Consider the following 13,048-nt stretch of genomic DNA (forward strand, 5'->3'; position numbering starts at 1 on the left):
GGTATACGCGCACTGATAGATTCTCAGTTAACTCTGCATCAGGGAATTACACACATGCAATACCAAAACCAGGTGACTTTAAAGTGTGGGTATACACTCACTGATAGATTCTCAGTTAACTCTGCATCAGGGAATTACACACATGCAATACCAAAACCAGGTCACTTTAAAGTGTGGGTATACATACAATACCAAGGTTTTTGTTTAAAATTGCAACACGATGTGTAGGGTTGGGAAGGTTGCACATTTCACATATCAACATTCAATTTTTCGGGGTGGTTTTTCAATCAAAATATATCTGAACATTTATTTTTTTATCTTATTTATTACAAGTGTGTTTATACTTGCAGATCCATTCACGAACAACCCGCAAACCATACTGCAGCAGACCACCAGACCGCAGCAGACCCAGAGAAAAAACTTAAATTTTCCCAGTAAGTATAAAGGCCTGAAAGCTTTTGTTACCCTTTGTATAGTAGCTTAACAAGTGTCTTTATACTTGCAGATCCGTTCAGAAAGGACCGCAAACCGGACCGCAGCAGACCCGTCAGGCCACAGCAAACCCAGAGAAAAGAGTTAAATTTTCTCAGTAAGTATAAAGGCCTGAATGCTTTTGTTATACTTTGAATAGTAGCTTAACAAGTGTGTTTATACTTGCAGATCTTTTCAGGAAGAACCGCAAACCGGACCGCAGCAGAGCCGCCAGGCCGCAGCAGACCCGCCAGGCCGCAGAAGAACCAGAGAAAAGAGTTACATTTTCTCAGTAAGTTTAAAGGCCTGAAAGCTTTTGTTATCCTTTGTATAGTAGCTTAACAAGTGTCTTTATACTTGCAGATCTGTTCAGGAAAGACCGCAAACCGGACCGCAGCAGACCCGCCAGCCAGACCGCAGCAAACTCGCAAGCTAGGCCGCAGCAATAATGTCTTCTTCTGGGAGCTCCCCCTCACATCATCAGCGAACTGAGGTAATATAAATAATGTTTTCTTTTACTCTTATTTTACACGTTTTTTTTTTAACCCTATATGCATGTATTATGTTTTCACAGGAAGCTGAATCTGAGGAGCTTCCAGGAGGAGACATGCAGGGTGGAGAATTGCAAGGAGGGGGCGCGCAGAGTGTAAGTTTAGCAGATACAAACACTTACATACATAATGCTACACCCAACACAAACATTCATCACAGCACACACAATAACTACGCATCCATCCAAGCACATAACTTTTTTTTTTTTTTACAGTCTTCACAATCCAATGCCCACACTAGAGCGACTCCCAGGACATCCCAGCGTCGTCGAGGTGATGCTTCCGGTGGTCGGCGAACAGTAAGTAACCCTTTATTTGGGTGATTAATTAATGAACCTCATGTGTCTGAATTTAATATTCCTTTTTTTTTTCCACAGGTTTCACAGTGTGCTCCCGACAGACCAGTAGAAGAGGGGATGATCATCGATGTAGACACCCTCATCGAGGCTGTGCAACCGCAGGAGCCGCTGTGGGACATGGCAAACCGCTACTATGCTGACCAACCAACCACCCAATGGCTATGGGATGAAGTGTGTTCGGAGGTTATAGAGAACTGGGAGGAGCTCGATGCGAGGGCCAGGGATTTTGTGCGTAAGTATTCCAATTTCAGTAACTTCTATTACAGCATGTGAAGTGTTGAATACTAACCGCTTTGCTTTTTGTTTTCCTTCACAGATGACAGGGTTATCATATGGTAGCGTTCACTCAGGGATCGCTTCAAGAGGGACTTCAACAAGGAAATGCAGGCCCCGAGTGGATCGAGAGGACGCAGGAGCACCCAGTATAAACACTACAGAGCCCTGTCGTTCCTCCGGTCGACGATGGTGAGCAGAAGGTAAATATTCCACACACCATTTCTGTAGTACAAATGTTTCCATGTTTAACCTAATTTTTTTTTTCAGCAAGGCCAAATGAAATATCAATATATTATTTTTTTTTTCTCTTTTATAGCACCATCTGCAGCACTCGGGAGCCTGCTTCTGAGTTGCCTCCCTCTGGAGGGATCCCTTCGGAGACTGCCACCGGGGACCACATCGAGGTATCCGACCCCTCTGTACCTTCCCTCTTGTGTCATCCTTCTGTCCCATCCACCAGCACTGGATCAGCAGGGCAGGTTTCATCACATGAAGCTGCTTGTGATGATTTACAGTACCCTTTACCCCACTCCTCTGACACTGAAGCAACATCTCGACCAACTTTTGGTTCTGGACGGCAGCGTCAGAGATGTCAGGAAAGGATGACTTTGTCTGACTGTTTGAATCTGAATTCAACCGTCCAGAATGCATTCCAACTTTTAGGACAGCAGATAACTTCTGGGTTGAACATGATAAATCAAAATATCATGGAACTCAGAAGTTATATGGAGCGGATGAATTCAGAGTCAAACCAGGTGCCGAGACATATTTTTTTTTTCAGTCAGTTGTCCGGCAAATGGAAGATTTAAATCCTCACCTACAGATGCATGTGATGCAAGCATGTCACAGTGCTCTAGTGACTGCAGTATACCAGGCCTCCTAATCTACCCTTGCACCTATTCCATCACCTTCTCATTCCACCGTCCATCCTCCCTCCTTCTATCATTCCACCGTCCATCCTCCCTCCGTCCATCCTCCCTCCGTCCATCCTCCCTCCGTCCATCCTCCCTCCGTCCATCCTTCCATCGTCCATCCTCCCACCACGCCTTCTCCTTTCTCTAATTCCCCATTCCATTCTTCCCAGTACCTTCCTTCCCAAAGACCTCACCGTACCCACCCCCAGCCACACCTTCAATGTTCCCACAAACCTCCTCTGTCCATCAACTCCCATCCCAACCTCATGTTTTAAACCCCCCTTCCACTTCTGATCCTCACCAACCTTGTGCCCAGTCCTCCCCTCCCCTCGATGTGGTCAACCCTGTTAACCCCTCAGATGATATCTCCACCCAACAATTCCGGCATTTGTAAATTTGTTAAGGTAAAAAAAAAAAATTAAATTTGGTTTCAAAACAATTTTATTGTATGGTTTAATTTTTTTTCTTTAGTGTTAAGTAAAAAAAAAAAACAACAACACCAGTGGTGCTGAGGTTAAATACACAACACTTGGGTAAAGGTAATACACAACAAAAAGGTTAAATGTACACCGGTGGTGTACAGGTATATACACAACACTTGGGTAAAGGTAATACACAACACTTTGGTAAATGTAAAAAAAGGTTAAATGTACACCGGTGGTGTACAGGTATATACACAACACTTGGGTAAAGGTAATACACAACACTTTGGTAAATGTAAAAAAAGGTTAAATGTACACCGGTGGTGTACAGGTATATACACAACACTTGGGTAAAGGTAATACACAACACTTTGGTAAATGTAAAAAAAGGTTAAATGTAGGGATGGGCGAATCTACTCGTTAGGACTCGTTACTCTGCGAGTAGTAGGGGACTCGCAGGACTCGGTACTCTGCGAGTTTCCAAGCGATTACTCGCACAGTAACGAGTCCAAAGTAAATCAATGGCAATCCTAGTTTTGGTCCGTTTTGTATTCTACTCAGATTCTCAGATCAATGCTTTCTGCTTTCAGAGTTTAAATCCGAGTTTTGCTTTCAGAGTTTAAATCCGAGTTTTGCTTTCAGAGTTTAAATCCGAGAGTTTTGCTAACTCGCTATCACTGTAGGATCATTTTTGACAGTCAATCCGGGTCCAGCAGCAGAGGAATCGCTGCAAACTCGCTTCCCCATTAATTAACATTGGACTCGCTAGACTCGCAACGAGTAGCGAGTCCTGCACTTGGACTCGTTAGAGTCTAGCGATTCCGAGTAATTTAGGATTCGCCCATCCCTAGTTAAATGTACACCGGTGGTGTACAGGTATATACACAACACTTGGGTAAAGGTAATACACAACACTTTGGTAAATGTAAAAAAAGGTTAAATGTACACCGGTGGTGTACAGGTATATACACAACACTTGGGTAAAGGTAAAAAAAAAGGTTAGTGGTACACCAATGGTGTACAGGTATATACACAACACTTTGGTAAATCTAATATACAACACTTGGGTAAAGGTAAAAAAAAAAGGTTCAAGGTACACCGTTGGTGTACAGGTATATACACAACACTTTGGTAAATGTACCTCTGAAACAAAAAAGGAAAAATTATAAAAATTTTTCTTATACAAAAAAGGAACCTTGGTAGAAAATAACCAAAAAAAAAAAAAAATTATAGCTTGTCATCTTGCCAGTCAACTCTTCCTTCTGGTGAAACAAAATAATCAGCAAATGTATCCCTCATTCTTGTCACTGACACAATACTCCAAAGACTTGTCTGGTGATAATCCTTCAAGGTGATTTCACAAACATTTTCTTCCATGGAAACAGGTTCCTTTGAAATTACAAAATTGTGCAGGATGACACATGCCTTCACCACCTCATCCACAGTCTCAGTTTTCATTTTTATGGCAGTTAACAGCATTCTCCATTTTGATGCTAAAATCCCAAAAGCGCACTCCACCACTCTTCGCGCTCTTGTCAATCGATAGTAAAAGATTTTTTTCGTGTGTGTCAATCCATGACTTCCATATGGCTTCAGAAGATGTTTTGACAGTTGAAATGCATCGTCTCCAACACATACAAATGGCATTGGTGGGTCTGTTGTTCCAGGGAGTGGTCTTGGAGGTGGGAATTCAAAATTGTCTCCATACAAACGACGGCCCATTGTGGACATCTTGAATACCTGCGAATCATTGGATCGACCATACACACCAATGTCGACCGCAATAAATTTACATTTTGAGTCTGCAATGGTCATCAATACAATTGAGAAGAATTTCTTATAGTTGAAAAATTCAGGTCCGGATCCAATGGGTTTCACAATCCTTATGTGCTTCCCATCCACTGCACCAACACAATTCGGAAACTGGCAGATTTGTTGAAAGTTGTCAGCAATCTCCAGCCACCTTTCCTGTGTTGGCTGTGGGATGTACTCTGTTATGATGAGTCACCGAAGGAGGAAAAAACAAAATACCAGCTAAGTTCAGAAAAACCAGAGAGGTTGGCAGCTATCGGATTGCAGACCCCTGAACCTATCCACAACAACTAGCAGTAGCCGTGGGGGGTTCCTACGGTGCCCTAGATCCCTCGATCACAGCCGGAGAGCTACATAGCCTAAAGACAGAAAGGGGAAAAATTAAACTGCCCCAGAGCAGACCCCAAAGCAATAGGCAGCCCCCTACATATAATGACGGTGAAGCAAGATGAAAACACTAACACAGATAGAAAGATAGGTTGAGCAAATGATGGGGCCCAAGCTAACTACATAGGACAGGATAGGAAAGCTGCTGTCTGCCATCCGCAAAAACCTTATCAAAATGAGCCAACCGACTGATAGGAAAAACAGGCCCTGAAGTCGCTAGGCTTCAAAAGACTATATCAGCACTCAGGTATATTCTGAAGACAGAGCAAAAGATCAACAGATCAGAGACAAAAATGGAATTCAGCTCACCCCCGGCCGGGGATGGCAGAACTCCCAAAAAACAAGGCAAAACAAAACTGAAGAGTACAAAGCAGAGCAGAAAAACTTAGCTTTGAGACGCAGGAATCAGACTGGTCTCCAAAAATCCAGCAGGAAAATCACCAGCCAGGAAGAAGGGCGTCGGCAGCCTTATATCCAGTCCTCAATTCCAGCCACCCAGTTATCATCTAGCTGCCCAGGTGTTTGGTAATCAGTCTCACTACCTTCCTTCACCAGAGGAGGGAGTTCATCAGACCTCAATGGTGAAGGGAAAAATGAACTCACAACAGTACTCCTCGTGTAGACAATCCCACAATGCCCGGCAGGTCTGTTGGACTATTCCAGATATTGTAGATATCCCAAGCCGGAACTGGTAATGGAGGGAGGTGAAGGATTCTCCAGTTGCCAGGAATCTGTTAAAAAAAGGGTAAAAAGTAAAATTAATACAAACTACAAGCATTAACATGACAATAAAAGTCTGCAGAATCTGAAAACTTTTTAAAAAAAGATAACTTACTGAAGGGTCACCATCAAACGCTCCGCCGGTGATACTGAAAAGCGCAAGTACGTGTCCCTTCTCTCGATTTGCGCTCCGACACGCTCCACCAAAATTTCAAACAGGTCCTGTCTCATCCGCACATAATTGAAGAACTTGTCTGGATTATCCTTCAATTCCAGATAAAGTGTAGAAAAAACTCCAAGGGTCAATCTCTGTGCATTTATAGGATGAATCCACTGCGGTCTCTTCCTTCTCCGATGCAGGATTCGCTGTCTTCTTTCCTCCGTCTGCTGAGCATGGATTGCCAAACGATTGCACTCAAAATCAAAATCCACACAGATGCTATTAATATTCACTATTACTCCTTCCATCTCTGCCACTAGCTCTACAACCTTTCAAAGATATTGTGTTAAAACACCCTAGATATATTTTTCCCCTAGTTTCCAGGATCCAATCACATTTGGGAGCATTTTCCAAGAGCCAATCATATTTGGGAGCATCCCATTTTGAAGGTGTGGAAAAACGGATGGCAAAAACGGATGCCAGCAGATGGTATGGATCCGTTTTTTCACGGATCCGTATAAAAATCCGTATAGCGGATCCGTCAAAAAACGGATCCGTACCATCCACTTGCATCCGTTTTGCCACATTTTTAGCGGATCCGCCATTTTCAAAATTTGGCGGATTTTGACTGATGTCGAAAAACTGAAGTGTGAAACAGGCTTAAGCACATTGTTGGAGTTTGTTTCCAGAAAGTACCCAGCACATCTCCCAAATGTCACTACACCCCTCTATCCAGCTGAAAGCCTTAGCACTTCCCTTGAGTAGTAAACCTTTTTTTTGTCAAGAAGTCTGCAGCAGACTACATTTCCCAGACAATGTTTTATTTATATTGTGGCAAGTAGCAGATGTATGGCTATAGAGCATTATATCAGGGAATGTTCCTGAAATTGGACGTGGGGTGAATGGAACCTGAATATACCCTGAAGTGTAATCCTAGCATTTGGTACTGTGATCATGTAAGATACAATCATGCGCGGTCTGAACTCGACAATCTAGATAGAATCACCACTGTAATAATAATAATAATAATAATAATAATAAATCTTTATATAGCGCCAACATATTCCGCAGCGCTTTACAGTTTAACAGTTTCAAAACATAAGTCATAAGTAACACCGTTAACAATACAGTAATTAAAGTAAAATAAGACGACCCTGCTTGTGAGAGCTTACAATCTACAATGAGGTGGGGGAGATACAAAGTACAGGTGTGTATTTACAATGATGTATTTACAATGATGGTCCAGCCATCTTGAGAAGGTGGGGGACAGAGATACAGAGATAGTGAATGGGCTACATACTCACACTTGCACATAAAATGACTTTGATTAGTGAACGTGATAGGCTGCTCTGCATAGATGTGTTTTGAGAGAGCGCCTAAAACTGCAAACTGTGGATAGTCCTAATTTCTTGGGGTAGAGCATTCCAGAGGATTGGCGCAGCACGGGAAAAGTCTTGGAGTCGGGAGTGGGAGGTGCGGATTAGTGCAGAGGTTAGTCTTTTGCAGAGCGCAGCGGTCGGCTAGGCCGATAGACAGAAATGAGGGAGGAGATGTAGGGGGGTGCCGCACTGTGCAGAGCTTTGTGGGTGAGAACAAGTACTTTGAATTGGACCCTATAATGAATGGGCAGCCAATGTAAGGACTGGCGAAGAGCGGACGCGTCCGAGTACCAATTAGCCAGGTAGATGACCCTGGCTGCTGCATTAAGTATGGACTGGAGAGGGGAAAGTCGAGTAGCGGGGAGGCCAATTAATAGAGCATTGCAGTAGTCCAGGCGGGAGTGGATCAATGCGACAATGAGGGTTTTTGTTGTTTCCATGGTGAGAAAAGGGCGAATTCTGGAGATGTTCTTTAGGTGTAGGCGGCAAGAGCGGGCAAGACATTGTATATGGGATGTGAAGGAGAAGTTGGTGTCAAACATAACACCCAGACAGCGTGCCTGCTGCCGGGGTGTTATTATGGTGCCACCCACAGAGAGGGAAATGTCAGATTTAGGGAGGTTAGTAGATGGCGGGAGCAGAAGTAGTTCAGTTTTTGAGAGGTTAAGTTTCAGATAGAGAGCAGACATGACGTTGGAGACTGCGGACAGACATTCACTGGCGTTCTTTAATACAGCGGGGGTAAGGTCAGGGGATGACGTATATAATTGCATATCATCAGCATAAAGATGGTACTGAAAACCAAATCTGCTGATGGTCTGTCCAATTGGGGCCGTGTAGAGAGAGAAGAGAAGGGGGCCAAGGACTGAGCCCTGAGGTACCCCGACAGCGAGAGGAAGAGGGGATGATGTGGAGCCAGCGAACAAAACACTGAAGGAGCGGTCAGAGAGATAGGAAGAGAACCAGGAGAGAGCGATGTCCTTAACGCCTAGTGAATGGAGCCTATGGAGTAGGAGACGGTGGTCAACAGTGTCAAAAGCTGCAGAAAGGTTGAGAAGAATGAGCAGAGAGTGTTCACCGTTACATTTTGCTGTCAGAAGGTCATTGGTCACTTTGATGAGTGCAGTTTGAGTCGAATGTAGGAGTCAGAAGCCAGACTGTGAAGGGTCTAGGAGGCAGTGAGTGGAGAGGTAACGGGTAAGGCGGCAGTAGACTATGCGCTCCAAGAGTTTAGAGATGAAGGGGAGATTGGAGACTGGTCTGTAGTTGTTTGTGCAGGATGGGTCGAGAGCAGGTTTCTTTAATAATGGAGTAATGATAGAGTGTTTGAAGGAGGATGGGAAAATGCCTGAGGAGAGGGAGAGATTAAAAATTGTAGTTAGATGAGTTGTGATGACTGGAGAGAGAGACTGGAGGAGTTGTGAGGGAATGGGGTCGGTAGTGCATGTAGTTGGGCGAGAAGAAGAGAGGAGTCTGGACACTTCTTCTTCTGTGATGGGATCAAATGTGGAAAGTGAGCCAGGGGAAATGCAGGTAGGGATGGGAGTCACAGCACTTGGTGGTTGGGAGCGGATTTCCTGACGGAAATAAATCTATTTTCTCTATAAAATGGGAGGCCAGGTCATTTGCACAAATGTCTGAGATAGGAGCTTGTGCTTTTGGCCTGAGGAGGCAGTGAAAGGTGTCAAAAAGTTTCTTGGGGTTGTTGGCTAGTGAGGAGATCAGGGTGGTGAAGTAGGTCTGTTTGGCGAGGTGAAGGGCAGAGTTGTAGGTTCTTAGCATAAATTTGAAGTGGATGAAGTCTTCTGGTGTGTGGGTTTTTCTCCATCAGCGTTCAGCACTCCTAGAGCATCTTTGGAGAAATTGAGTTTGCGATGTGAGCCAGGGCTATTTTACTCTGTGTTTGGAGGTTCTGAGGGTGAGGGGTGCTACCTGGTCAAGGGTGGTTGTAAGAGTGTTGTTGTAGTGATGAACAGCCAGATCAGGACAGGAAAAAGAGGAGATTGGGGACAGGGAAGATTGTAGGGAATCTGAAAGTGTCTGAGGGTTAATGGCTTGTAGATTTCTGAATGTGTGATAGGTAGGAGTGTGCTGGGGTGGGCAAGGATTTGTGAGCGTGAAGGAGAGAATGTTGTGGTCAGAGAGGGGAAGCGGTGAGTTATTTAGGTAGGAGATTGAGCAAAGCCGGACAAAGACCAGGTCAAGGGTGTTACCGTCTTTGTGTGTTGCAGAGGTTGAGAGCTGTGAGAGGCCAAGAGAGGTGGTTAGTGATAGAAGCTGGGATGTAGATGTGGAAGTAGGGCTGTTAATGGGGATGTTGAAGTCTCCCAGGATAAGAGTTGGTAGTTCTGAGGACATGAAGTGTAGCAGCCAGGCTGAAAAGTGGTCAAGGAAGTGGGTGGGTGAGCCTGGGGGACGGTATATGACCGCTACTCTGAGGGAGAGGGGACGGAAGAGCCTGATGGTATGGACCTCAAAAGAAGGGAATGAGAGTGATGGAACTGGGGGGATGACCTGGAAAGTGCATTGTGGGGACAGGAGTATGCCGACTCCACCACCAGGTCTGTTTGTGGGTCTCGGGGAATGAGTGAATTTTAAGCCACCATAGGAAATGGCAGCAGGAGAGACAGTGTCAGAATCCTGAATCCAGGTTTCAGTGAGGGCCAACAGATTGAGAGAGTTGTTCAGAAAGTAGTTATGCAAGAAAGGAAGCTTGTTACATACAGACCGTGGATTCCAGAGGGCACAATTGAAAGATGGAGATGAAGGAGTGCAAATTATATTAATTAGATTATTTTGGTTTTGATATGGGGTGGGGTAGGGTAGGGGTTGAGGTTGGAGTATGGTGGACCAGGGTTGGGGGAGATGCCCCCTGAAATCAGTAGGAGTAAGAACATAAAGAGCAAGTAGTTATTTGAAATGTTAGCAGTTTTTTTGTTGTTGAATGTGTTTGGGCAAGATGGACTGAGGTTTTTCAGGAAGGTGAGAAGTGCATGGGAGCTGTACATGGGAGAGGAAAGTATAGAGGGGCTGTGTATGAGTGGTGATGGGGGAGGGATGGGGCGGTGAATGTGGATGGCAAGTGAACACAGGAGGATAAAAATAAAGAACATGGCTAAAAATACCGCAAAGTGTGGGTTACCTGACTCTTGTCCTGACTAAAGCTGGAGTCACACATAGCAATCTCGCTAGCCAGATCGCTGCTGAGTCACAACTTTTGTGACACAACAGCGATCTCACCAGCGAGATCGCTGTGTGTGACAGCGATCAGCGACCGGCCCCCTTGCCGGTATCGCTGATCGCTGCAAGAAACCTCTGGACTTTTTTTTCATCGCTGGTCTCCCGCTGGCCAGCACGCATCGCTGCGTGTGACAGGCGGGAGACCAGCGATCAGCTGTAAAAAATAATAAAAAAAATAAAAAATATTGTTATTCTCACCTTCTGACGTCCCGTGCAGCCATCCCACCTTTCTCCACGCTCCCGGTCCCAGTGATCCTTTGCACGAATGACCGCGAGACGTCACGCTCCCGCGAGACTGTGACATTCTCGCGGTCATTCTCGCAAAGGATCACTGGGACCGGGAGCGTGGAGAGAGGCGGGATGGCTGCGCGGGACGTCGGAAGGTGAGAATAACAATATTTTTTATTTTATTTCTATTTTTTACAGGGATGGCATCAGCGCTAACGAACACAGCGATGCCGCTGTTTGACAGCTCACCAGCGATCACATAGCGACTTACCAGTGATCCTGACACGTTGATATCGTTGTCGGGATCGCTGGTAAGTCACTATGTGTGACTCCAGCTTAAGTCCTGAGGACAATGTAACAGATGAATTATAGCAAAGAAGTTGAATAATATGGTTACCATTCACACTGCTTGCTAACATTGAGTGGAAATACATGCAGGCTGGTGCAGATCAGAAGTTGAATAATATGGTTACCTGTGTGAAGCGAGAAGGTGGATGTTAATTCCTTGTCATGGAGTAACTGTCTTGCTAGATGCTTAGCTAATGCGATGCTTTGCTTAATGAGTGCTGACCCCTCACTTGCGTGCCCCTTAGAGTTAGTCTACATTTATACACCCCAATACAGGGCCAGGAGAAAGGGATTGTGGGAGCTGCTTAGTTATAAATTAGCAACAGCTGCATAATACAACTGTATAATATCTATGATGGCCTGCAACTTATTCCAAGGCCAAAGATTGATATAAAACAACTTTTCTGTGCTTGTGGCAGCTTATTTTTGCCCAACACTCCTGCCAGATGTTCCTCTCCTGTGCGGAGCAAGGAATTGAAATTGATAGGCTGAAGTCCCTGACGTTCTTTTCTCTAAAAATGTGCCGATTTGTGGCCCCTCCTGGAATTTCTCCTTTAAGGGAAAAATCTGAACGTTCATCGGGTTGTAACAGCATCTCTATGGCTTTAATCCGATTTTATGATTACACTTCTGATTGACTTCTTCAGATCCCTATTTTCATGAAATTTAAGCTAAATCTTGTGTATGAGGTTTGCTAGATGGTTTTGATGCAATGAATATCCATGTCCGCCAGTATGTATTAGGTTACAGCATAGCTGTAATGTGTTTAGTGCCTGCATTTCTGGACTTGTATAAAATTTCATATACTCATCTTGTTAATAGAATTATCCGCTGGAGCTTCTGTTCTTTATTTTCACTCGTTCTTGGTTTAACTACCACAGAGAATGTCCAGAGCAATTATCATAAATGGTCACTGTGTAATTACCAGATGACAGCAGTTTGACAGCTCGGCACAGACCCGGTTACTCTGTCGCCAAGTTCTGAAGATAAGGGTCTTGTTTGCATTTCTCCTTATTTTCTGACTATGAGTAAAGTTCATTGTACCATAAACTGTAAATATAAAACTATATCTCTTTATATTTCTGCACAGATATTTGGCTTGGCTTGTGCAGTCCACACCACAGAATTGCTGTCAAATCACAAAGTTTAGATTATTTCCTAAATCCCTGAGCAAAGTTAACTTGTGTCACATGAGAAACACCAGTGAAGCAGTAGCGCAATGGCCGGCGCCCCTGCATGATATCTCCTTCTCCCTCAATGAAGAGATGCCGGCTTTCTCACCGCCACATCCCCACGGCGTGGTTCCCCTGGTGTAGTCCTGCCTCTTCCTGAAATGCTCTTAAAGGGGAAGAGCGTGCATATAGTAAAAGCCATCGGCTTGTTGATGAGAGGCATTTAGTTTAATTAGTAGATTTGCAAGATGGCTCCCAGCCAATTGCTGGGAGTGATCCTGTATATAAGACTCCCTCTTCCTTAGGGAGTCACCAAGCAATGAGTCATTAAGTTGTTGCTGTTAAGTTGTTGCTGTTCTACCAGTTCAGTTGTGAAGTCCCCGAGTCCCAGTGCGGCCATTGTCCTGAATCAGAATCCCTGGTCATGGTGTGGCCAATGTCCCTGAGCCCAAATCCCTTGCCCTAGTGCAGGCAGTTCCTGAATGTTGTCACGGTACTACCAGTCCTCTTCCCAAAATGCCCTGGTCCAGGTGCAACCAGTCCTGTACCCTAAGTCCCCTGGTCCCAGCGAGCCCAGAGCTTGAACGTTGTCACCTGGTCCTGGTGTGG

This window comes from Dendrobates tinctorius, unplaced genomic scaffold, assembly GCF_039654945.1.
Source record: "Dendrobates tinctorius isolate UK_male_01 unplaced genomic scaffold, ASM3965494v1 ptg000013l, whole genome shotgun sequence".
NCBI lineage: Eukaryota > Metazoa > Chordata > Amphibia > Anura > Dendrobatidae > Dendrobates > Dendrobates tinctorius.